The 24574-nt window shown below is 34.5% G+C and overlaps 1 long non-coding RNA gene across 3 annotated transcripts in view; it reads right to left on the minus strand.

Moving 5' to 3' along the window:
• Nucleotides 1–24574, minus strand: part of LOC140635200 (uncharacterized) — a 107743-nt gene that overhangs the window by 82284 nt on the left and 885 nt on the right. Inside the window, exons 2-4 of one of the 3 annotated variants that reach the window (XR_012032567.1) lie at nt 19085–19515; nt 14850–14933; nt 1336–1551 (exon numbers count right to left, since the gene is read on the minus strand). This is a non-coding gene — a long non-coding RNA (uncharacterized lncRNA). Of the gene's footprint in view, nt 1–1335; nt 1552–14849; nt 16165–19084; nt 19516–24574 lie in introns of those variants that run through there. The other 2 variants (XR_012032566.1, XR_012032568.1) reach the window with 2 other exon arrangements.

Here is a 24574-nt window from a genome sequence, read left to right on the forward strand (position 1 = left end):
AACTTTACTGGTTATAAAGACAGGATGGAAGTTAATTCCAGTTCCTGGAAGGAATAATATAGATGGAGCTTGGGCCATCCATTTGTAGGAGAAGGTAAATGAATTTTCATTTATTTGAAGATTTGCATTCTGTCAGGAAGTAGGTTCTTGCTGCTATTGTTAATTATTGAAAAATTAAGTATGGGAAGAAGTGTGGGGAAGTTCTTAAATATGTAGAGATATGTATATGTGGAAAGAGAAACATATGGTCTTTTTGTCTCTTACAGTTACTTATAAACTAAATGAACTTAGCAGAACTTAATTAAAACAAAGATAGTGATTATTAATGGCCTGTATTTTTTACTCATCTTAACAAAGAATTTGCTAAATATGGTTCTATTCTATGGCCTAGAACATAAAAATGTGCATAATAAAAGACATCACAAAAATCTATGGTGGGTAAGGAAAGGAAGAAGAGAAATCTACAAGTAACATGATTTTGCTCTAATGGCTGAAGTTTCCCCAAAAGGAGTTTACCTTCTTTGATGGATTTGAATACATGGGCTTGAATGCAATTTGGACATCCTATGCAATGTCAATCACACCTAAGCTAAGTAAACCCCCAAATGTTCTATTTCAATGTCTCTATTGTTAATTGCTCTGTGGAGTGACATATGAGACATGAAGAGTACTGGTGTTGTTACAAACTTAGCTGGGCATAGCTAAAGGGAAAGAATAACCTAATTTGAACATTGACATCAGAATTAAGCGAGGAATGAAAGCAGATTCTGGGTAGGGTCACTTTCTGGTGAGTGCTGAAAACAGAAGGAGCTAGTATAAAGTTTAGAATCCTGAAATGAGAAACAATGACAGCAAATTATCCCTCAGTTAAGATAATAGTATCATTTTAATGAAATCCAAAGAATTAATATGTACAGAATAGTTCTCTTGACAAAGCAGAATTAAATGTTAAATTAGTAAGAAAAGAATACATGAAAAAAGAGCAAAGCACAAACATTTGGGGAAAAAACCCAAAACCCGAAACACTCCCAAATATCCACTAGGTCAAAGATTACATTACAGAGGAATTTTTCCAAAGTATTTTCAACTGAATGATTTCAACTGCCTTAATTTTTTTGAACAGCTTTACTGTAGTATAATTGAACAGTAATTTGTTAGGTAAACCAACCTAAAAACCAGAGCAGCATTTAGACTTGGGCTAATTATTTCTCATTATTGAAGCAAGACCCTTCTGGGTTTTTTTACCCAATGCCCTGTTGAAGAATGAAGATTTCCAGGATGACTTAGAGGAACAAGTGTGATTCTTCTACCTGTGTCAGCACCAGTCACTCTTACCTTCCTGATGTTGGATAGTTTCCTCACACAGATTCACTGAGCAACTCTCCACTGAATACATGAGGGGAGTCCTCTGCAGACCTCCAAAGTTCTCTCCCTCTGAAGTTCTTTTTTCTCTTGCTGTGAACTTCAGCCACTGCGGCCTCCCTGGACCTCTCGGATCTGTCTCAACTCAGGGAATTCACTGGACTCGGCATCGGTTCCACCTTTTCAGTGCTGTGAATTAGAAAGTATCCAGGGCAGTCAGCTGGGACATTCATTTTCTTTTCCATTTCATGAGGATCCCTGCACCTTCAATGCTGATCTGCAGTGTCTTAAAAGTTATTATTTCATATATTTTGCCATTAGGATGGGGAAGTACAGTTTTTTTCAGGTCATAAGGTAAACACTATCCCTAGTACTTTAAATTGGTTAGAAGTAGTTTCCATTAGTTTTAACTAAATAAAAAATTAATTACTAACTCAATGCAAAATTTTGTATTGTGTACTGCTGATTCAAAACAATTTTAAGATATGTTCAAGAAAAAAAGGTACATTCAAGAAGCTTACTCTCTTGTAAGGAATATAAAACACGAAGATTAATCATTGAAATGCAAAGGTCAAAAAGAATAAGCACCAAATCAATGGGATAAAGGGCTATGAAAGTTTGGATATGAACTATTATTCTCAGCTCACAGCATTAAGGAAAGTTTGATCGACAAAAACACTTTTGTGATGAATGGAAACTGTAGGACAACCAGAAGAGGTGAAATGGTGGTAGTTACAAAGTAAAGATAGACTGGTATAAAGCCAGGAAAAATATCAGGTGCCAGACAAAAGAGCAGCAAATTCTATCAAACATTTATGAAAGAAGTAGTAAAAGTTTTTTAACAAACTCTTTGAGAAAATACAGGAGGAGGGAACCCTTCTCAACTCATTTTATGAGATAATTATAACCCTGATACCAAAACCTGACAAGACACTACAACAAAAGAATATCACAAACTAATATATGTCATGAACATTGACACAATAATCCTCAAAACTTTACTAGCAAATTAAATCCAGCAACATATAAAAAAATACTTCCTGATCAGTGTTGTATACCCCAGAAATGCAAGATTAATCAATCTTTGAAAAATCAATTAATGTAATTTACTGCATTAATATAAAAAAGGAAAACTTATATTAGTTTCTCAACAGATCCAGAAAAAGCAGTTGACAAGATTCAACACACACTTGTGATGAAAATCCTCAAGAAGCCAAGAAAATATCTCAATCTGATAAAGGTCATCTAAAACTCCTTTAGCCTATAACATTCTAGGGAATGAAAAACAGAACACTTTATCCATATGAAAGGGAAGAAGGAATGCAATATGAATGGTCATTAAGCATATATGAATGTGTTCAATACTATTAGTTATCTGGGAAATGTAAATTAAAATCACAATGAGAATGGGGAATCTAGGTGGCTCAGTCAGTTAAGCATCCAACTCTTTCTTTCTTTTCCTTGTTTTTTTTAAATTTAAGTTCGATTAAATTTACATTAAACATATAATGTATTACTAATTTCAAGGGTAGAGGGTAGTGATTCACCAGTCTTATATAATACCCAGTGCTCATTACATCACATGCCCTTTAATGTCCATCACCCAATTACTCCATCCTCCCCTCCAGTGACCCTTAGTTTGTTCCCTATGATTAAGAGTCTCTTAAGGTTTGTCTCCCTCTCTGATTTCATACTGTTTTATTTTTTCCTCTCTTCCTCTATTATCCTGTTTTGTTTCTTAAATTCCACATATGAGTGAGATCATATCATAATTGTCTTTCTTTGATTGACTTATTTTGCTCAGCATAATACCCTCTAGTTTCATTCATATCATTGCAAATGGCAAGATTTCATTTTTTTAAATGGTTGAGTAGTATCCCATTGTATATATACCATATTTTCTTTAACTGTTCATCTATGGATAGATGTTTCAGCTCTTTCCATAGTTTGGCTATTGTGGACCTTACCGTATAAACATTGGGGTTCAGGTACCCCCCACTCCATTGGTATCTTTGGGGTAAATACCAGTAGTGCAATTGCTGGTCATAGGTAGCTCTGTTTTCAACTTTTTGAGAAACCCCCATACTGTTTTCCAGAGTGGCTGTACCAGCTTTCATTCCCACCAACCATATAAGAGGATTCCCCTTCTCCACATCCTCACCAACATCTGTTGTTTCCTGACTTGTTAATTTTTGCCATTATGACTGGTGCGACATGGTATCTCATTGTGATTTTGACTTGTGTCTCCCTGATGCCAAGTGATTTTGAGCATTTTTCATGTATCTTTTGGCCCTTTTTTTTTTTTAAAGATTTATTTATTCATGATAGTCACACAAAGAGAGAGAGAGGCAGAGACACAGGCAGAGGGAGAAGCAGGCTCCATGCAGGGAGCCCGACGTGGGATTCGATCCCGGGTCTCCAGGATCACGCCCTGGGCCAAAGGCAGGCGCCAAACCGCTGCGCCACCCAGGGATCCCTCTTTTGGCCCTTTTTATGTCTTCTTTGGAGAAATTTCTGTTCATGTCTTCTGCCCATTTCTTGATTGGATTATTTGTTCTTTGGGCATTGGGTTTGATAAATTCGTTATAGATTATCAATACTAGCCTTTTATCTGATAAGACATTTGCTAATATCTTCTCCCATTCTGTTGGTTGTCTTTGGTTTTGTTGACTGTTTCCTTTGCTGTGCAAAAGTTTTTATCCTGATGAAGTCCCAGTAGTTCATTTTTGCTGTGGTTGCCCTTGCCTTTGGAAATGTGTTTAGCAAGAAGTTGCTGTTGCTGAGGTCACAGAGGTTGCTCCCTATGTTCTCCTCTAGGATTTTGATGTATTCTTGTCTCATATTTAGGTCTTTCATCCATTTGGAATCTATTTTTGTGTATGGTGTAAGGAAGGAAATGGTCTAGTTTCAGTCTTCTACACGTAGCTGTCCAATTTTCCCAGCACCATTTGTTGAAGAGACTATCTTTTTTCCATTGAATATTCTTTCCTGCTTTGTCAAAGATTGACTATAGAGTTGGGGGTCCATTTCTGGGTTTTCTGTTCTGTTTCATTGGTCTCTGCATCTGCTTCTGTACCAGTACCATACTGTCTTGATGATTACAGCTTTGTAATAGAGCTTTAAGTCTGGGGTTGTGATGCCACTGGCTTTGGTTTTCTTTTCCAACTTTCCTTTGGTATATGGGGTCTTTTCCTATTTCATACAAATTTTAGGATTATTTGTTCCAGCTTTGTGAAAAAAGTAGATGATATTTTGATAAGAATTGCATTGAATGTATGCAATGGCAGCACAGTCATTTTCACAATATTTATTCTTCCAATTCATGAGCATGGAATGATTTTCCATTTCTTTGTCTTCCTCAATTTCTTTCATGAGTGTTTTATAGTTTTCTGAGTACAGATCCTTTGCCTTTTTAGTTAGATTTATTCCTAGGTATCTTATGGTGTTTGGTGCAATTATAAATGTGACCAACTCCTTAATTTCTCCTTCTGTTTCATTGTTAGTGTATAGAAATGCAGCTGACTTCTGTACATTGATTTTATATCCTGCCACTTTGCTTAATTCAAGCATACAACTCTTGATTTCAGCTTAGATCATGATCTGAGGGTCATGAGATCGAGCCCCACATCAGACTCTGTGCTCAGTGGGGAATATACTTGAGATTCTCTCTTTTTCACTCTGTCTCTTCCCCTCTTCCCTACCCTTTTACCTCATTCTCTCTCTAAAATAAATAAATCTTTTAAAAAATAAAATAAAATCAACGAGGTAGCATTACACATCCACCAGAATTGCTAAAGCTATAAAGCAACACAAATCCAAATTATGAAGGTAGGAAGGAATTGGGACTCTACTAGTGGTAGAGTTGGGACTCTCAGTGGCAAAACCACTTTGGTAAATAAAGAGTTAGTTGGTTTCCTGAGAAGTTACACCTATCCTGTGATCCAGTAATTCCATTCTCATGTATTTTTCTGCCAGAATTGAAAATGTATATTTGCACAAAGATTTGCTGATGGTTGTTCATAGCAGCTTTATTTATAATGGCCAGAACTTAAAACAACTCAAGTGTCCATCAATAGGGGAATGAATAAACAAATTATAGTATGTTCATACAGGGGAATAATACTCAGCAATAAAAAGAGCCTATTGATTGATGAAACACCATTGACAAATATGCTGAGTGAAAGCAAGCTGGACACAGAAGGATACATGCTCTAATAACTCATGTGTATGAAGTATAGAACGGGTAAAGCTAATTTGCAGTGTTAGAATGCTGAGCAGTTTTTGGTGAGCATACTAGGAGGGGAATAAAGGAGCTTTCAAAGGTGGTAGAAATGTTTCATATCATGATAGCAGTGTGAATTATACAGTTGTAAGCATTTATCAAAATTCATTGAATTATACAGTTAAAATCAATGCACCTCACTTTTGCAAATTATACCTCATTTTTAAAAAAACTAATGGAAAAATGATACAAATATTTTCATGAGTGTTAACATTTATTAACAGAATATACATATGTATGTATATGTCTATGTGTGTGTGTGTGTATATATATCAGATTTCTGATATATTCCCAAGAAAGTGAAGAAGAAGTTCTATATTTGACAGAAGCTTGTGACAGTACTTTCAGACATAAAGAAGTGCAGGATGCCAAATTTTGTTTATAGAAATTCTTGAGAACCAAGCAGAAGATTTATATTACAATACTCTATCAAAATAAGACCCACAGATGCTTTTTGAACAGGAAGTATCATGTTAAAGCAATGGTTTTAGATAAGTATATGCAGTTGCAAGGGTGTGTGTAGAAACTAGAATTAGGTTGTGGTAGGAAGGGATTGCTGCTCTACAAAACCACAGCACATGGCTGCCTGTAAAGGAAACCAGTTGCTGGACAACTTTGCAGGCTGCAAAGTCAAAGGCCAAGGAAACAGTGCAGTGTATGAGCATCATGGAGCATAAACAAGTCCAAGGACATTCTTTCAGTGAGTGAAGGACTCTATTTATTATTGAAATCTGGAAAAAGGATGGGTAATGGACTAAAGCCAGGGAGTATTCACACGGGAGCAGCCAGTCTATATCTTAACAACATAAGCATTGAATTAGCCTGAAGGCACAGAGTCAACACCCAATTACTGAGGAAAGTGCAAAGAGAAGAGACATTGCAGTGCATTGAATGTAAATGCCTAATAAATAGAGATGCCCTTGCCTATTCTAAAGACGCAATTAAGGACCTTCAGTTCCAGTAGCCACATGCTCTGGAATTAAAATGTTGTTTCTTTTTCCCCCCCTACAGATGGTAGATGTTCCTGCGCTAGCTTTATTCTAATACATTTTAGAAAGAGATTCAGGTCACCATTGAATCCATAGACAAGTACGGAGTATGTCTCAATAAAGTTAATTCTATGTGTATATAGGAGGCAGAGGGTTGAGTACAATGATAATAATCAAGATTATCCCTTCCTGAAAATATAGATCTTATATTTCGGTTGAAGTGACAAAACTCAGAGGTAATGTGTTTTTTTAGAAACAAACTTACATAGCCAAATGAGTTTGTCCTCCTAACCATCCCTTTGAAGCTGCATGTCTCTTTCATCATTGGACCATTATTGGACACCTTTAATAATTGTGCTCCCCAGAACCTGTCACTTCTGATGTTACTAAATATCCTGAAGAAAGACAAATCTTGACTCTTTGAAGATGTCATTGCTTTTTTTTTTTAAACAATAGATAGTTCCTTCAATATAGACATTTCAGATAAAAAGAAAAGTAATCCCACTATGATTAAAAAAAAAAGTGAGGGAGAGGGAAAGGTGTTGATAGAAACCGCTTTCCTTGTAGGGAATATGTTCTGGCTCTGAAGAAAAATTCATTTTTTAAAAAGATTGAGGAACTGTGCTATCAACGTCTAGATGTTTCCAAATACCCAGCTGTTTGGCACTCTGCAGTTCCTTCATCAGGTTGATTGAACAGTGAGTGTTTCACTTTACATCTACCTGTTTTCTGCTGTGTAAACACTGCCATTAGCTTTGTTATCATCGCTCCTGTGATCTGACCACGTAAATCAATCCTCACTCGCACAATTCATTAATGTTTTATACTTTTCCAAGGATTCCTTATCTTCTGTGTTAGGACAGCCTTATTAGGTAGGTGTGTCAAGTGTGACTTGACCCACTTTCCAAAGGAGACATGATCAGGGCTTTGATGTCACTGACTGGTCACTTGTGCAGGTTAGGAAAGAGGGAGAGAGGATTGATTTCTACATCTGATTTCTACATCTTCCCCTGGGGCTGTCTTCCAGGGAGTGTCATCTTAGGACAGGTCCTGTTCCACACTTGTGCTCCAAGGATTTTTCTCTCTGTGAAAGTTTCATCTCATCCTTTCTGAGAACTGATTTTTCCCTTTGTGTGAGAGAATATTTTCACCTACACCTCCTATAGGCAAATAAATCATTTGAACTTCTTGTTTTCTTATTTCATATTCTGATCTCTTTTTAAGTTGCTTCTGATTTTGTCATGGAATCACAAAATATTGTTCCTTTTGACTTAGATATCTGAGTGAAGCGACACCCACGTTTATTATTCTGCTTAAGGGGAGAATTCCTTCTTGGGGGATGGAGGACAAAGAAAATTTAAGGTTATGTTTTGGAGTTCATTCTCTTGAGTAAAGGAGCACCAAACTCCTTTAAGACTCGTAAGAGTTTTGCAAGGAAAATCATATAATAGTTACCAACCACACCGGTGGCCTCTTGTTACTTCAGGAATAGACAAAAGTCACAGAGGATTGAAGTTGTTAGATCTCTTAGAATGGAACATACATAATTGGAAATATAAACTGAGTGCTTCTGGTGTGCTTCTCCTTCACTCCACCCTTTGATTTTTTGTGTGAGCCCGGTTCCTGTTCTCTACCATAGATTTGTTATAGGCACGGTTTTAAAATTTAATTTTGCTAAACCTGGCACATCCATCTAGTAAATATTCAATTTAGTTCTTGAGAGTATTTTTAGTTAGCCACTGTATTCCTCCTTTAATGTCTAACTCTTTTGCCTAAATTTTCACTTAAACTTTTGCAAATCGCATCCTGTACATCATATAAGCTCTTTAAAAGGCAGCATGACAAAGCTTATTGACAGGGTAAGGGGATTTAGTTCTAATTCATGTCACTAGCTGAATATACACATAAGTTCAATTCCAAAATATACAGAGCTTTCCAAGTAGCAACCTAGTGATATAACATAACACTTCACTACCTTCACCTAACCTTGTAACCTTGAGGTATACCTCAAGCTGTACTATGAACACAGGAAGTGCTCAGTGATTATACACTGCATCTGATGGACAAAGCTTAAGGGAATAAAATTATTTCAAATAATAGTAAAACAGCTAAGATTTTATGAACACTGACTATGAGAGACTACTGTCCTCATGACAAGCCTACTTTTCCTTTCAAAGATGAAAGTCAACTTGACCAATGTCACTATATTGTTAGGAGGTAAAAGTCTTTCAGCTTTATACTCTAAAATACCTTCCTTTGAAGCCTCCCTCTTAGAATAGGGAATGCCAGCAGTACATCTGCTGAGGTTCTTACCTATTTCTAATAGTTTTCCCCCAATATTTTTATGGGAATTCAGAGAGCTTGTCCCTGATGCCCGAGTAATGGATCAGAGACAGAGAATTTGAATATAATTTATGAACTAAAGCAATGTTTTGTTTATCCATTTGAGAATTGTTTGTTAAGTACATACTATATTCCTGGCACATGTAGGTGAGCATTTCTGAAAGGAAAGTGGGTATACAAATTGTCACAATGTAGTGCAGCCTGGGTCACCACAAACCAGAGGGGAACTTCAGTAGAGGATGGAATGAGGTCTGGTGTGTCAAGGAGGCTGTGTCTCTGCACTCAATGTCCTCTTTCATTCCCTTTAGCATTCTTTCCAAACTACTTCTAATTCTCCAAGGTGGCAACCCTGACTCTGCTCTTTTTATTTTCTCACTTTACTGCAAACTTCTACGTCCTCTACTACAAGCATTTCAATCCTCTTCTTTCCCTCTGACTATCACTTTATCACTCCCAGTCATTTCCCATTTGTACTTCCCATTTACTCTTCCACCCTTGCTATGGACTATGGATAATAATAACCTTGTCCATCTCCTCCAGGTCCTCTAGGATTTGGCCTCATAATTATTTCTTCTGATTATTTCCCCTCAGAGTAGAAATATACCCGTATCCCATATGCTTAAAGACAAAAGATATGACAGCAACAACAAAATTTATCTAGCCAGCTGAGGTGTTACTTTAGTCTTTTTCTTTCTTCTCTAATAAGCATACTCAAAGAAGGCCTGTGATGGCTGCTGCCACTTCCCCACCCATTGCACTTTTAAATCAAACTGTACCGAGACTCTTTTCTTATCAGTTCAAATTCAATGTTTTACTCTCAGCCTCCATTCTGTTTTACACTTCATCAACATTTGACTTTGACCCAATTCCTTCTTCCTACTGCCTTCATATTCCTAAAATCCATAAAATTTCTCTCAAGCGGTATTTTCCTGAATATGCTTCTAATATCACTCATCACTCTTTAAATATCATTGTAAATATTTTTCTCTACCCTAAATCAAAATTGATTCAGCTTAGAATGGCCGGTCCTCTTATCTATCTGCTGAAATTCTCTGCATCATTCAAGATCTAAAGTGAGTTTCATCCACTCTGTAAACACCCTGTTTTCTCTTCACCAAAATTTAGTGCTTTCCTCTGTACTTTTATAGCACTTAATAATATCTTTCACCTTCTGACTTCTGTTGTTGTTTCTTAAATTATAACACTTTACAAAAGTAGAGGAAAAAATATATAACAACACTTATGCTCCAACAAACACTAACATTTTTTATATTTGTTTTAGATATATCTTTTAGGAAAAAACATATACATATGACAAAACCCTCCTGCTTTCCCAGAGAAAACCACTGTCCTAAAATGATTCTACTTAAAAGTAATGGACTATGTGTTCTATGTTCTGAATGCCTACATGTATGTCTATATGTGTCTAATAAATATAATATGAGTGTGTGCATATATATTTACGTGTATATATACACCCTTAAATACATAATATTGATGTCTGTGTTTAATTATTTCTATAAAGAGGTTCTGTACGTAGTACTTTGTAAATGGCTTTTTTGTGAAACCTATTTACTAATTTGTATAGGTTGATATGATAAAAGGGATCATTAATTTTAAATCTACATATGAATTCAATCACACCTACCCATTCCTGTATCAGTGGACATTAAAGATTCTTTTTGTTCCATTTTGCTATTACAAACGTTGCTGGGATAAACATTTTGTACTTGTTTCTTTGTGTATATATAGAGATATTTTTGCATATATCTAGAGTGGCCACAAGGCTTTATATACTGATAGGAAGTCATTTGGTTGCTCTCTTCTATTCTTAATGTAGAGTTGATCTTTCTCATTTGAGTTTGTAGACACTTTCCTGGGAGTCATTAAGACAGTTCTTGATAGCTCTTTTCAGATCATCATTAAAAGCAAGTACCTCATGTATGAGACTGTGTCATAACTCTGTACATGAAAGGGGATTGCTGAATCAATATTGAATATTGCCAAAGAGATCTCCAAATAGATTGATCCTATTCAAACTCCCACAAGAAATACATAAACATTCCCTTACTCCAGGTCATTGCCAAGAATTTATATAGTTAGATTTTTAATTGTTTTGCCTGGTGAATAATACAATTTACTAATCTTATTGGTTAGTAAATTACTTAGTAAGAATTTCACGCAGGATAAGTGAAGATTAGCACTTTTGTATATATATTGGCAATAACTATCTATATATTAAGAATTGTCTATCCAGGGGATTTCTGGGTGGCTCAGCGGTTGAGCATCTGCCTTTAGCCCCAGCAGGGCGTGATCCTGGAGTCCCAGGATAGAGTCCCACATCGGATTCCCGGCATGGAGCCCGCTTCTCCCTCTGCCTATGTCTCTGTCTTTCTCTCTCTCTGTGTCTCTCATGAATAAATAAATAAAATCTTAAAAAAAAAGAATTGTCTATCCATAATCTTTGCCAACTTACACTGTGCTATTGTTCACTACTGACTTCCAGAACTCCTGTGTAGAGTCTGTACTAACACTTTGTACCATGTACAAATATGTACTTCCCTCTGCGGTATATCTTTTCACATTGGTATTTGTCTTCTGTCATAGAAACCATTTTCATTTTAATGCAAATACATCAAAATATTTCTATATGATTAGGCATATGTAAGTAATTGTCTTGAATGTGATCATTCTGAAGATATATGCTTATAAGTTATCTTATGTATTTTCTAAAGTTTTCAATTATTTTACAGTTAGGTTTTTAAGACATCTAGATTTTACTTTGTTAAGGTGTAAATGTATCGATTTGGGTTGGAGATAAAAGAATAGGAAAATAATGATAAATTATACTTTTATTTTATTTTAGTACATATCTCCATGAAGATTTTCCTTAAATAACAATGAGCATGTATTACTTTTATCCTTTTAATAAAAACGAGATTAATATCCAAACATTCATTACTAAAGTCAGCAATATCAAGCACATTAACAATGTTGATTCTTGATACCCTGAAGAGAAGAAAAAAATTAAATACTATTCAAATGTAAGAGTTACAGAACCACTAGAGAAAATTTTAGGGGTAAATTTTATGTGTAATTCCACCAATGGAGAAAAAAAAGATCATCGTATGCTGGTTAGTCTTTTTCAAGTAGCAGTGACAATGAACAGAATAAGTAATTTGTGTCCTTCATGACTGAACTATAAATTTTTTTTCTAAAAACTCTATTCATTTATTGTTTGATGAATGTGAATGTTTTCCAGAAGAGGAGTCCAGGTCAGCTAAGTACTATATCATAGTTTGTTTGTTTTGCATCTACATTTTTTTCTATTCCTTGAGAACCGATGCAGTAGTTTGGGCATTTTTGGAAAAGCCAAAATTCTGAGTGGAGTGACCATACAATGTAGGTGCTCAACAGTTTTTTTAGCTGATTAGAACTAAAATTCTGTGTATCCATAAACAATGGTATATTGAAGCAGGACATTGAGCTATCTCAGGCTAAGGATAAGAAGATTCAACTCTATAAGTAGTGATCTTTCTTTATTGTTTTATAAATTCTTCTTTGTCCTTGTTCACAGTCTTGGAATTTAAATTACCTTCACTGCTTGAACCCCCACAATCCAGCTATATTATCCCTTTCTGGGATACTTCTTACTCACTTAGAAAACAAACATCTACTGCTCCTAATTTTCTGAAACTATATATAGATTCTTGACTTTTTGACCACACTCATTTGCTCCTGAAATAGACCTATAATAGAGTAGCTCCCAATTACATTCTACTATGTACAAAACTGTCTCATTTCTGTGGCTAGTTTTGTCAGGCATGTGTTTACCAATTACTGTACTTTTCAGTGAAAAATAAAGACCTACTGATAAGGACAATAGTCTTTCTGCAATTAAAAAACAATAGCAGCAACAACAAAAAAATGGTAACTGGAAAAGTGTAGTTGTCTGTGGTCTTTGTTCAGGCATTTATCTTCTTACTTGATTTTACATAAGTAAAATGAGAAGGATTGGATTACTTACTCTTCTAGACCATTTCTAGAACTAATATACTGTCACAACTACTCATTTAAGAGCTTGTTTTCATAATTTTCCATGTACTGTATGTTTACTTTACATTGTTATTGACCTTATCCTTAAAACACTATTTTTCAATTGTTTTCTGTGTAACATACAATTCCTAATTTATTGCAAATATTAGTTGTGTAAGGTCAAATAGATCTTTTGCTTTAGGGTCAAATTAAAGGTCATGCCCCCATGCCAAATTCCTTCATTTCACAAATACCTTCCTATAGGAGGTCGTTTATTCATGGAGATCTGGCCAGTTATTCCAACAGAGAGACAGATAGATCCAAATGAGCTATTTACAATTACACAATCACCAAGAATAAGTTACCTGCTGCACTCTTGCACAATCTTCATATATTCTTTTCTGATTGTTTCCCCAAACTCAATACAAGTTTTCTGTTAAATATAAGCAGCTGGAGTTGAATTGAATATTAATTTATAAACACAAATTATGCAGAAATAGAACTACTATATTTTTATTCTTTGACAAGGTAACTCTTCTGTCTTAGCTACAATACCTTTGAAGGGAAAAAAACAAGGAATTTTTACAGAGTGACATTCCTTCATAAAATACCTCATGATTTCTCATAGTTTTTATACTATGGATGAAATAGGTTTTTTTTAATGTCTTTCTTATGCATTCGGACCTACATAAAAATGCATGTTGATTTTAAGTGACATAGAAATGAATTCTTTATTTTAAAGTATAGTATTACAAAAGTTCCACAACATTTGACATAGAAAATATTTAATTTCCTTTGATAAAAGAATACATGCATGAATGAAGAGCTTTAGTATGTTCAAAAGTAGAAAGACTTAAGTATCCTAAAACTCTGTTTTCACTAACTTAATCTGTAACTTTGATACATATCAAAAATAATTGTGAAAGAATAGTTTATGCAGTAAATCAGCTGAATCCAACTATAATATGGAAGATCACAGAGTCTTTCAAAAGCAGGGAAACAAAAAGGGAGGGCTTCCCAAACTGTCAAGAGTTATAATAAAGCTGAATAAGTTATTTGTTATTGACAATAGGAAGCAAAATCAAGAACTGGACAAAGTAGAGGACATAATAGTAGATCCACATAGTATGGATTTTGCATATTTGATAAAATATCAAAATATCTCCTACATCAGTAGGAGAAATTATAGACTATTCTGATAAAATAGACTGACCAGTGGGAAAAACACAAGTATATCCTTACCTTATATCATATATACAAGAATAAGTTCCAGATGGATTGATATCTAAACACAAAAATAAAATTTCTTAAAGAAGAAAATATAAAATAACTTTATAACCTCAGATAGGGATTTATGAAAACAAGATGCAAAATATTATATAATATAATGCAAAATTTCACATTTTTATAACATAAAAATATAATTCTTAAGTACAACAAAAGATCATACCTGATTTAAAATGCAAGCTACATGCAAGGGAAATGTATTTACAATGTACTCATATGGCAAAATATTAGAATCCACAACATATAAAGAGCAACAACTGACCAATTTAAAATATTTAAGCACTGAATAGAAAAAAGAATGATGGAAATTTAAGAGACAATTCAAAGAAAATGTTATTAACAGCCAATAAATGTGAATAAAGATATTCAGCTTCCCTTGTAATCTCTAAATGATTTTAAAACAACAGATACCACTTTATATTCGTTTGTTTGACTAAAATAGGAAGAGGGGAACAGATCATTATTTTAGTCAAACAAAAATAGGAAGAGGGGAACAGATCATTATTAGACAAACACTGCAATAATAACTGTTATAGACAAGATATACTCACTGATAGATGCTAAAAGTAGTTGAAATTTTGAAGAGAAACCGGTTTTGCATAGTCTTAGAGTATTTCCCTCAAAGTGTTTATTAACTACAAAGTGAAAGAGAGTAATTTCACCGTGGAGAATCCCAAACACCACCTTAGCTAAGTGATTAAGGTCAACAACATATGTTGATGTCATAAATCTCTTGATTCCATGCACCATGGAAATGTCATGTCTGTAGCCTTGTTGCACCCCTCACAAAACCTCCACATAATCTCATTTCAATCTGACAGAACATGAGATAAACCCAAATTGAGGGATGTACTACAAAATAACAGATCGGTATTCTTCAGAACTGTCAAGACAAGGAAAGACTGTGGAAATGGTACAGATTGGAAAAGCCTAAGGAAAAATTGCAACTAAATGCAATGTGGGATCTTCAATAGGATCCTAGAACGGAAAAAAAAAATTAGAGGAAAAACTGGTGAAATTTGAGTTAAAGTCTGACGTTTGGAGAATTGTATTGTGCCAATGTTAGCTTCCTGGTTTTAATAATTGCACCATGGTTATATAAGATGTTAACCTTAAAAGAAGCTAGATGAAAACATATGGAAACTCTCATTTAATATTTTTGCAACTTTTATGTAAGTATAAAATTATTTCAAAATTAAAAGTTAAAAAGAAATAATGAAAGACATGTAGAAAAACAAACTTTCATTAATTGTTGGAGAGTTTCAAGAACAATTTTATAACATATGGTAAAGTTTAATATAAGCATGCTCTTTTCCCCAACACAATATCTTCTAGGCATGTACTTTAGGGAATTATTTTCAAATTTTGAGTTGTAATCCATTAATGGGTAATTAAATTGATTTAGTGGTTACTTTAGAATCTTTGAGAATTCAGAACAGAACAATGGGAGAGAATAGAAGAGCAAAGAGAATGTCAAAGCATATTACAGTAACAGAATTGTTTTGTGAATATAAAATTTATGTATGTGTGTACTGTGCCAGCACGTACAACTGGGCACACTTAGAGGAGGCGGGAAGCACCCAAGACTTTTATGTGAGTTGTGTCTCTGTATCTGAGCAGTGAGAAACTTAGCATGCTTGTACACCACACTGTTGTATGTACTGGATTTTGTTGTCAAATATATTATCGAGGTTGGGTGTCAACATCAATTGTTTAGAGAAGTTCTCGCACTTTTAAGAAATGGGAGTGAATGGGTGACGGGCACTGGGGGTTATTCTGTATGTTGGTAAATTGAACACCAATAAAAAATAAATTAAAAAAAATAAAAAATAATAAAAAATAAATAAAAGTTTTCACATGTTAAAAAAAAAAGAAATAGGTTAGAATAATTGGAAGGTTTGTTTGTCAGAGTGAAAAATTGGAAACAAATGTGGAGCTAAAGAAAAATGACCAAACTGTACTATGCATATATACAGTATAGAGTATTATATTCCAGGAATTGACAAATCTGTCCTATTGTCTGCTTTTGTAAATTAAGTTTTATTGTAACATGGCCCCCAATTTATTTATGTATTGTCTGTAACTGCTTTTAGTTATAAAAGCACAACTGAGTAGCTGCAACACAAATGCATAACATAGACTGAAATAGTTACTATCTTGCCCTTTACAGAAAAAGTTTGCAGACCCCTGCTACATAAAAAAATTATGAAAGTGGAGCTACATATATCCACATGAAAATGGAAAAAGCAAAATGCCCCATGGAAAACAGTTGCAAAATATTATACTATTTTTAGGACTTTTAAGATATTTGAGAAATATTACATATGTAGTTTTATTATATTTATATAATAAATATGTCATATAAATATAATAACTTATAATACATAATAAACATATTATTTATAATACTTATTTGTACAAATACATTTTATATATATACACATATATACATATATACACACAGTTTTTTTGAAAACATGTATAGTTTAATTTTTCTGCATAACAAATGACCACAAACATAGTAGCTCACAGTTCTATATGTTAGAAATATGAGTGCAGAATGACTACATTCTTTGTTCAGGGTCTCACAAGATTGATATCAAGGTATTGGGTGGGGCTCGGGTCTTAACTGAGGTCGGAGGTTCTTTTCCAAGTTCATTCAGATCTGAAGGAAAATTTTAGTTCCTTGTAGTATATAAAGAGACTCCTGTTTTCTTGCCCTATTAGCTGAAGTCCTTACTGCCTGCATTCCTTGTCATATGGCCCCTTCTATTTTCACAGCCAAGGATAGAGAATTCCCTGTCATCATTGTCAAATGACAATTGAATTGTCATTATATTTTGAATGTCTTTCACCAAGAATAATATTTTTAAGAGATCTCTGAATAGATCAGGCTCTTTGCAAATAAACTTCTATTGTTAAGGTCAGCTAACTTGAGATCTTAATTACATCTGCAAAATCCAGTCACAACAGCACCTAAATTAGTGTTTGAATAATAGGAGGAGGTGAATGTACAGCAAATGCTGGAGACCTTGGGAACCATCTTAGAATTCTGCCCATACCATGCAGTAGAATGATAACCAAGTAATAATATTTGCAGGAATATTTACTCCAGGAATAGTTAGAAACAGACATATTTATTTTAAGAGGTAGATGTCTTGAAATATACCAATATTTTTTCCTCAAATACTGTAAAGCAAATATAGCAAATTATTAAAATGAAATTGTGTTATGTACTTAACACATAGATGTCCATTATAGTATTCTTTATCTTCTTTATATATGAATATTCCCAATTAGATAAAAATAAATTTGTCTTCAAGTTTCATTTCAAATCCTTCCTCTTAGCTGAGCATTTTCTTTTTTTCTCTTTCTTTTTTTTTAAGATTTGGTAAATGTTTTTATTTTATTTTATTTTTTTATTGGAGTTCAATTTGCCAACGTATAGCATATCACCCAGTTAGCTGAGCATTTTCAACCTTTTTTTCATTCTTGTTTAACCACAGCCTCTTGGCATTTTCATAACTCTTATCATCAGAGTTAATACAATCATTTTTGAACGTCAAATGCATGTCATGGACCATTTTATGCCACTTACATATGTTGCCACTAATCAATATATGAAACCTGTAAGAAAGGTATGAATATCTATAGTCCAAAGTTGAAAAACAAGGTGTGACCCACTAGTTGAGTTTCTGATATTCTCACAAGTGGAGAAGTTTGATTGAGTTGAAACACTGAATTTTTCACTTCATCTAATTCATTAATAACAGTGCCTGTGTCTTCCTTGGTACTAAACTAAATTCTTGAAGGCAAAGTGCCTTGGTTTATTTAATTTTCATAACTCATAGCTCCTGAAACAGTAATGCTCATATAATAGGTACTCTTCAAATTAATTACATGCCATAAGAGGGTTCCCAGCATCTGGTAAGAAGGTGCAGTAGAAGACTAAAATTCCTTTGTGAATAAGACAAGTGTATGGGCGGGGGGTGGAAGTGGGTAGGGATTTGATAAAGGATCACATTTTGATGTTGAAAATCAATGATAAAAGTCTATTCTAATTCTGATGCTTGCAATCGTCCCCTCCAAAGATTGGAACATTCCATTACCTTTTAACAATGAGGACTTCTTTTCCATGCCCTGTTCTAGAAGTTCATTAGCTGTAACCTTTTGGTTCTCACATCTCACCACTTTGCTTGAATCTCAAATACTCAATAATCTTAAGAAATAAATGTCAAGGTATTAACCATGCATATTAAAAACAACACTTACAAATTTCACAAAGAATTAGAACGTCATAACAGCACACCAAAAATCTCACTGTGGAAAATGTACTGAGTGTATATTTATATTTATAGATATTTAATCATACTCACTTTTGATGATCCAGACCTGGTTATGTAATAGTTACAGATATAATTGGGCTTCGATGTATGTAGGATAAATTATAACATGTGATGAGCTGTTAAAACTCCTACTCTTAAATATGAATTTCTCTCCTAGCTACCAGCAAATTCCTCAAGAGTTACTCCTAGAAGGTATTCTGACTTGCCAGGTGCCTAGGTTTGCCAACTACAAATACTACAAGCTATACTAAAGCATGATATTTCTTATACAGACCTCATTAAATGCTGCAGGCATGATATAAATAGCAAGAATAATGAACCAAAGCTCAAAAGTATGGATTCTGGAAATGTGTACAACAAACTCTGTAACTTTGAACATATGAAATAAGTTATGTAGACCTTGTGTGATTCAATCCTTAAATCAGAATAATATATCTTACCTCATTGTATCAATTAAGTTATATATTCATGCTTCAAAAAATAAGTATGACTGTATAAAGAAGGCAGATTTTTTTTTTGCTCTCTCTCTTTTTTACATAAATTAAGTCTGGAGCTAGGCTTTCCAGGGCCAACATATGGCTTTATGTGTTTTTCAGGGACCTAGGCTTCTTCTGGGCGTAATATGGTCAGTCCATAGTTGTCAGTGTCATTGATTAAGTTCCTGCCTTGACATCTATATTCCAGGTAGCAAAGAAAGGAACAATAAAATGTGCAAAGTAAGCCAGCTATATCTTAATGTGGTTTCTCAGAAGCATCTGCATAATCTTTCTGCCTGTGTTGGCCTAACATTTTACCATGCTATTTGTAAGAGAAGTGAGAAATACAGTATTAGGAGATCACATGTCAAATTCGAAGTCAGGCATTCTATTTTCTAAGGAAGAAAGGGAGAAGACATATTAGTATATGATGAGCAGTTGCAACTACATGAGTTAAATCTAAGGCCTGGGCAGATAGTGAGGTATAACTTCCACATTGTAGAGTTATAATTCCATAAATCTTTGTCTATAAAAGCATGTAAAAAATCCTCACCATATGCACATGCACACATATATTTAACCTGCCTGTCAAATTTATGAATATGAAAATCTAGCATAAAACACAATCTTTTTGATATGCACAGCTTTTTAAAAATAACATTTCCATGAGGCACTAAAGCTTTAATATCTACAACATTCCTAAAAAGGGAAAAAAACATACACATACCACAGAGCTTAGAACCTGCTATCAATTCCATTCACAGTGGCAGAATGGCTCTAATAGCAAAGACATTTATGAGTCATAAATTACCATTTATAAATGCAGTGTTTAGTGTTCATTTCAATGGACGACATATGGTCGCAACATTTCCAAATAGCTTGAACTGATAAATAGGCCACTGAAGTGGTTCAATTTGTTAAAATGCTAACACATTAACTCCTGCAGGAGTCAGGCTGCAGGTTTGCATCTGAAATGCTGAGCACTGACTTTGAGATTGCAAGATGCTACCTTTGGAAACTGGGCAAGGATTTATGAAGTGGGCCTCACAGTCCATTTTTCATCATGATTTATATGATTCCATGTGGAGAGACTTAGTGATCCATCAGGAGAGAACCCCACTCATTTCCCTTCAAGTTTCAGAATAAGACTGCCCTAGTGACAACAATGTCCTACTGTTTTAGTTGAGCCATATCTAGTGGACATGATTGGGGGCTAAGGAATTTCCAGATATTTTAGTACAAATTAGTGAAATCCTGGTCTTTCCAAGGGGAGAGAAAAGAACCAGTAGAAAGATATATGACCTACAGTTAGCACATTTTTATTGGAAATTTAGAGGGTCCAGCATGTAAGGAGCTAAGAAGTAAATAGCTGAACAAACTGAAAACAATAAGTAAATTGCTGAACAAACTGGAAAAAAAAAAGAGAGAGAAAAAGACTCCTTTTAGATATGTCAGAGAACGTAGGTCACTGGAGAAACTGCTGAACCCAAAATTGGAGAAATAGGCATATAAAAGAAATTCACAACTTCCCAGAGTGGAGACTTATAACCAATATTTAAGTAAGAAAACCTGAATTGTAATGGCTCAGTGAAGGGTGAATCTGAGCATTATGACCTCTAGGGGGTCCCAATCTAAGGGACTCACTTTTGTGAGTTTTAACTGTCAGCGCATATCAGAGAAAAATCCCCTTGTACTTCCAGCAGGAGGAGAGAAATGTAACCATTTTGAAATCTGCCAGAGCATTCTGTTCTTAATAAGGCCTGTCCTTAGGAGAAATTCTTATCAGAGCCTAATCTATTGGGGTTTATAAGAGCCTACCCGACCTTATGTAGACCTATGTAGAGATAGAGAATTACCTAACTCCAGCCTGCCGTAGCCTTCTACACAGGAAAGGGAAATATCTCAGCCTCCTCTAGCCTTCCATGTTGGAGAAGGGTGATACCCAATGCTAGCCATCCTGTCCAGCTGAGATTAGCCATCCAGGGCATAAGATCACTAGAAGACTGAGAACTAATTCTACGAACATCCTCTCCCCTCACACCTTACCACTATATTACTAATGACCTATTTACTACAGTTCCATGTACACAATAAACATGTCTGGCTTCTGGCAACAAATCACAAGGCATACTAAAAGGAAAACAACACCAACACAGACTGAAGGGACAGAGAAAACATCGGAACCAGACTGAGACATGGCAGGGCTCTTGACTTATCAGATGAGGATTTTAAAATAAGAATGATTAATAAATGAAGAGCTCTAACAACAACAATAACCCCTGCCAAAACAGACATCATACAAGAATAGATGGATATTGTAAGCAGAGAGGAAATTTCTGAGAAGGAATCAGAAAGAAATGCTCAAGATAAAAAACACTGTAACAAAAATGAAGACTACCTTTGAGGGTTTATCAGTAGACTGGACATGGCTGAGCAAAGATTCTCTGAGCTTAAGGATATGTCAACAGGAATTTCTAAAGTTGTAAAGCAAACAAAAATGAGTGAAAAAAATAGGCCAAGAATATTAAGAAATGTGGGACAACTATAAAAAAATGTTAACAGATGCATAATGGGAATATCAGAGGCAGAAGAAAGAAATGAACAGAAGAAGCATTTGAAACAGTGACAATGAATTTCTTCAAAATAATGTTGAGTATCAAACTGCAAAGATAGGAGGAGAACACAAACAAAAAAACTATAGCTAGTCATATCATATTTAGACTCCAGAACATCAAAGATGAATTCTAACAATAGAGCATCAAAATGCATGAGGCAAAAACTAATATTTCTACAGGGGAAATGGTTGAGTTCACTATTGTAGTGGGGACTTCAAAACTCCTCTATCAGAGTCAACAGATTGAAGAGGCAGAAAATTGGTAAGGAAATAGGAATCAGTATCACCATCAATCAAAGGTATATATTCTATATCCTTAGATTGATTACTTCATCCAGGAACAGAAGGATTTACATTCTTTTCAAGCTCACAGAAACATTTACCAAAATATATCACATTCTGGGCCATAAGACACCCATTCTTTAAAAAATTTTAAAGAATAGATAACTATACAATGTATGCTTTTAGACCACAATAGAATCAAACTAAAAATCAACAACAAAAAAGTGCTTGGAAAAAAAATCCCTGAAATACTTAGAGATTAACAACACGCTTCTAAATAATCCAAGTTTCAGAAAAAGAAATCTCAAGAGAAATTTAAAATAATTTGAAATGAATGAAGATGAAAATACAACAACAAAAACTTGTGGGAGATAGCAAAATCAGTTCTTAGAGGGGAATTTAAAGTACTGAATGCATGCATTGCAAGTAAAGAAATACCTAAAATCAATATTCTAATCTTCCACTTTACGGAACTGGAAAAAGAAGAGCAAATTAAATTTGAGGTAAGCAGAAGAAAAGAAAATAATAAATATCAGAGCATAAATCAATGAAATTGAAAACAGAATCAGTAGAAAAAAGCAATGAAACCAAAAGCTGGATCTTTGAAAACATCAATGAAATTAACAAAGTTCTAGCCAAACTAAAAAAGAAAAATGAGAGAAGATATAAATTACTAACATTAGAAGTGAAAGTAGGGACACCACTGCAGATTCTATGGACATAAAAAGAAACAGATCAATTCCTTGAATGACACAATCTGCCAAACTGACAAGAAGAGACAGACAATATGAGTGGGCCTGTATCTATTGAAGGAATTGAATAAATAATTGCTAATCTTAAAAAGCACAAAGTACCAGACTCGGATGGGTCCACTGGTGAATTCTACCAAACCTTTAGGGAAGAAATTACACCAATTCTCTACAATCTCTTCCAGAAAATAGAATCAGAGGAAATACTTCCCAAATCATTCTTTGAAACCAAGAGATAAAATACTCAGACTAGTCAACAGGATATTTAGGAAGAAGAACAAAGTCAAAGGAATGATGCTATGCTGTCAAGATTTACTATAAAACTGCAATAATCAAGGCAATGTCATATTGGTGAAACAAAGACATATAGACCAACAGAACAGAGTAGAAGAACTGAGAAGTGGACCCGCAAAATTTAGTTAGCTGATCTTTGACAAAGGTAATACAATGAAAAAAAAAAAAAGACAGTCTCTTTAACAAATGGTAATGGAACAATTGGATATAAATATGCAGAATTATTAATCTAAGAGTCAGACTTTGCACTTTTCATAAAAATTAACTTATATTGGGCCATACACCTAAATGTAAAATGCAAATCTATAAAATTCCTGGAGGAAAACATAGGAAAAAATCTAGAAGACCTTGGGTTTTACAATGATTACACACTACACCAAAAGCACAATCCATGAAATAAATAATTGATAGACTGTACTTCATTAAAATTAAAACCTTCTGCAAAAGACACTATCAGGAGAATGAGATGAGAAACCACAGACTGGAAGAAAATACTTGCAAAAGACATACCCTGACAAAAGACTCTATCTTAGGTATGTAAAGAACTCTTAGAACCGCAAATAAAGAAACAAGCCAATGAAAAAAAATTTATTTCACACACACACAAAAAAACTGCATATAAGGTTTATAGCAGCTTTATTCATATAGCCAAAACGTGGGAGCAACCAAGATGTCCCTCAGTAAGTGAATGAATAAAACTGACAATAGAGAATCACTTGGTGCTAAAAAGAAATGAGCTATCAACTCACAAAGAGACGTGGAGGAAACTTAGATGCACATTATTAAGTGGGAAAAAAATCCTAGATATTATATGATCCCAACTATATGATATTCTAACAGAGATAAAAACTATGAAGACTGAAAAGATCCATAGTTGCCATTGGATAGGGAGTAGGAGAAGGGATGAATAGGCAGAGAACAGAGGATCCTTTACAGCAGTGAAACTATTCTGTCTGGTATTATAATGGTGGATGCATGTCATTATACATTTGTCCAAACCCACAGATTGTACAACATGGAGTGAACCCTAATTTAAATTATAGGCTTTGAGTGATAATTATGTGTCAATGTAGGTTCATCAGTTGTAACAAATTGCTCTGGTGTGGGATGTTGATAGTGGGGGTGATTATGAGGGTGGGGACCAGGGGTATATGGAATCTCCATGTATTTTCTGCTCAATTTTTCTTTTTTTCTTTTTTTAAAAATATTTTATCATTCATGAGAAACACACAGAGGAGAGAGAGAGAGAGAGAGAGAGAGAGAGAGGCAGAGACACAGGCAGAGGGAGAAGCAGGCTCCATGCAGGGAGCCTGACGTGGGACTCGATCCCGGGTCTCCAGGATCACGCCCTGGGCCAAAGGTGGTGCTAAACCGCTGAGCCACCCGGGCTGCCCTCTGCTCAATTTTTCTATGAATGTAAAACTTCTCTAGAAAAGTAAAGCCTATTTTTAAAATGAATTTAGAAAGGAGGAACAGGGATTTGGCAAATTTTGGAGACAACCATTATTCTAGCCT

Source organism: Canis lupus, chromosome 6 (genome assembly GCF_048164855.1).
Source record: "Canis lupus baileyi chromosome 6, mCanLup2.hap1, whole genome shotgun sequence".
Taxonomy (NCBI): domain Eukaryota; kingdom Metazoa; phylum Chordata; class Mammalia; order Carnivora; family Canidae; genus Canis; species Canis lupus.